This window comes from Pygoscelis adeliae, unplaced genomic scaffold, assembly GCF_000699105.1.
Source record: "Pygoscelis adeliae isolate BGI_AS28 unplaced genomic scaffold, ASM69910v1 Scaffold74, whole genome shotgun sequence".
NCBI classification, from domain to species: domain Eukaryota; kingdom Metazoa; phylum Chordata; class Aves; order Sphenisciformes; family Spheniscidae; genus Pygoscelis; species Pygoscelis adeliae.
This window is the reverse complement of record NW_008824665.1, coordinates 3,007,861-3,011,381: the sequence shown is the minus strand read 5'-3', so window position 1 is coordinate 3,011,381 and position 3,521 is coordinate 3,007,861.

Below are 3,521 nucleotides of genomic sequence, written 5' to 3'. Positions count from 1 at the left end.
ATTATAGAAGCAGACAGTGACATTCAATCCATCTAAAGAAAACCCTTTCCCACAGTTTCCAACCTATGTATTTAGTATTCCTATTCCTAGCAAATCATCTTAACTGTAATATTCCCTTCCCCCCCCCCCCCAATACAGAAAGAAATAATTTTTACATGCAAGTTTAAGAATTGGAGGTTCTTTCCAGGCTAACAAAACAGCTATCATTTTCACATTCAAACCTGAACCTAGCACAAAGTCACCCGTGACCCAAGATGACTGATCTCTTTAAGGACAAATAAATGACCTGAGCTCTAGCCATCCGATTCATCACTGAAGATAGCTGGTAGGCAGTTAAGGCCTAAAGCACATCAAGGTAAGAATGCATAAACTTTAGTCCCTATCTAATGGGATCCTTTTAGCACAAAGGCTGACACAGTGGGAAGCTTTGCTGCAGGACAGGCCCATATTGAAGAATAAATCGTTTTTACCTCTACACAGCTTAGCCCCGTCAGGTCAGGAGAGTGAGAACCTTTCACATGGCTGCTGCAGACTTTTGATAAGTAAAAGACTTCAAATTTCAGTATGTATAGTCTCTGTCAACTACTTTATCTGTGAAGGAACATTTAAGTAAGATTTAAGAAAGCAATATTTAAGTAAGATTTAAGGAAGCAAATAATCTCTAAAGCACATCAGTGGCATTAAAAGGATAAGCACAGTAAACCACTGGCGTATGGTAGCAAAGTTTCAGTGCTTACGGAGCGGATTGTAACCAAGGCTGGAAACATGAACTCCACCATCTGCCACTCCTGTGCTGAATCACTCCGGGAGGGGGGAAAGTCCTTGCTGCTCCTCGCACACCCAACAGAACTCCAGCGAGTTACCAAAACTGTCAGTGAAAACAACAAAATCTGCCAGCGAAAGCTGAGAAACTTTTGCTAATGCTTGCAAGAAATGAAAGCTGTTTTGGATATCAATGCTCCTCCTCTGATACAGAGGGCAATCCTGCATTTTTCTTACAAAGTCTTTTCTATCCGCTCACCGAACACAGTCCTACTGTAGTCCCCTCCCTTGAATACAACTGTGCTGGAAAGACAGAAAAGGGTACACTTACACACCTCGTCTATTTTTTTTTTATATACACAGAAGTGTCCAAAGAGTAACGCACACCACTGAAGTATGAGTTTGCAGCAGTACTGAAACATCAGGCTATACCAGGCCAACAACATTCTTCAAATCTGGACGTCTACTTCTTTTTTTTTTCTCATTTAAGTGCCAAGATCACAAACTTGGTAATTCTAATATTCAACGGATAAAAGAGCGAGCACATTAGAAAACAGGCACTTCTGTAAAAGCACGGGTCTGGAAATAATGTTCAAGCTAACTGGCATCTAATGATACCACTCCCATAGCTCATCTATGAACAATCACAAACTCAATCCAAACTGAAAGATCCCTGCCTTAGGGTGGTGGGAAAAAAGCAAAGATTTTTTTTTTTTTGAGACAAACACAGGCTTCAGCTATAAAAATCAACAAAAACTAATTCCATTTCTCTGTCCCTTCTAATCCACTTCTCTGCCTTCTAGAAGATCTGTCCAAGCTGTCATCTGTAAGGCTTGGAGGACTTTCCAATCACTTTATCCTAGCTCCACCACTGCACCCCAGATGCTTCTGTAGCCCTGGCATAGTCCTTGCGCAGCAGCAAGAGAGCCTGAACATGGCAGCTTTGCCTTCAAAGAGGAACTGCTCCTCTGTGAAGCCCTGCTCGAGAGAAAGCAGCAGCAGCTACTTACCCTTTAGCACACAAAAAGTGTTCTGGCCAAGATAAGCAGCTGCAGCTTGGGAGCCGACTTAGGATAACTCAAGTTTTTAATCTCGACAGGGTCCGGTACAGCAGAAGGAAGAGGAGGAAAGAGGTAAGGAAAGGGAGGCTCGTGCTCTGCCAGTTGCAAGCACGGCAGACAGTTGTTGCCTCAGCGCTAAGATCTGAAAATAAAACTCATGATGAAAAAAAGGAAGATGCAAATACCTTAAAGATTTTTCAGTAAAAAACTTCTATCACTAACTCAAAACAATTTTTTCCCAAGTGGTTCCTCTGTAGTTTTATCATTTCCTCTGTGGATTTTTCAACACGAAACAATGCACCAAATAAATCTCCCAAGCCCTTGCAAAACTGTTGCTTTTAGAAAGAAAAAAGGCAAAACATAAAATCAAAAGATGGTAAAAACTCACCATACCGTAAGTTGCAGAGGGAAGATACGGGCGAACACTGGAAAGGCTGAAGACAACAGACAGCCTCACCCAAAACATGACCATTTACTTAATGGTTGCCTCCCTCTCTCCCTCCCCTGCAACCGATCACAGTATTAAGCAAGACTCCATTATACTTCTCAGATATAGGCTCCATACAGTAAATGACACAGGAAAGTATTTCCCCGTGCGCAACAGTTTGAGCTCCCTGTCATTTCATTTTCAGTAAGAAGATATTCAACTTTATTTCTCAACTGAAAGACTGAAATATAGGGTCCAAAGTTATATTCTCAGACAAAACTTCTAAAGATATTAGCCTGCATTTCTGTTCAACTATGAACAAGGTGAAAACACTCATTCTTTTTCAAAATGTTGTGCTAGAGTTCAGAAGTACATAATTAGGAGAATCAAGCTAGTTTTCATGCACTGAAAGTTTAAAAAGCAATTTGACACACCGCAATTACCTCCAGGATTTTCTTCTCCCATTACAACTACCACTAAGCCCATTTTATAATTGGTCTGTCCCTCTGCCATGTACACCATCCCCATTGCTATCGTTTCTTAATCATTTCCAGGAAAAGGTGAGTACCTGCCCATTTTTTCTGCACAAAACAATTCAACTCCCTCTATTTTAAAACGACACCGCGGCGGCTGCCCCTGAATGCGTTTTTTTCGACAGAAACAGAACCGCAATTTAAGGTCACGGGCGTAGAGAGCGATCCATCTTTGAAACGACAAACCTGCCATTTTAAAGTCGCTCGGGACCACACCGGGCGAACGGCGGTGGCAGAGCAAAGGTGCTCAAACCCGCAGTACTGATTACTAACACTTTGCCCGAATCGCTTCGGACCATACTCTGCTACGTGCTAACCGGGTCCAGGTAAATGTAGATTCGGAATAAATATTCGTTTATCGTACAGTCAGCTGAGCGGCAGCTGAAGGGGTCAGTTCAGCAGCCTGCCTGACACCTCCACACGCTTCAAAGACGACAAAATTACAAAATGCAGCAGAATTACAAATCAGCTGTAACACTGATGAAGTGTGCTGTTCAGAGCAGCACAGCAGCGGCCGCAGTACCCTTTGCCTGGAGCAACACGCTCAGCTACAGGCAGCTCGCAGTGCTGCCGCCCCGAAACATCGCTTTTACTCGCGGCTCAATTTATTTTTTTCTTTTTCCCAAACGCGCCCTGGTCCTGCACTTTACCAGAAGTTCCCTTTTTCCCCCGCAATCCGCCCCAGATGGCTGAGGAGAGGCTACTCCAGGCGCGGGCAGCACGTCGAGGCAACCGGAG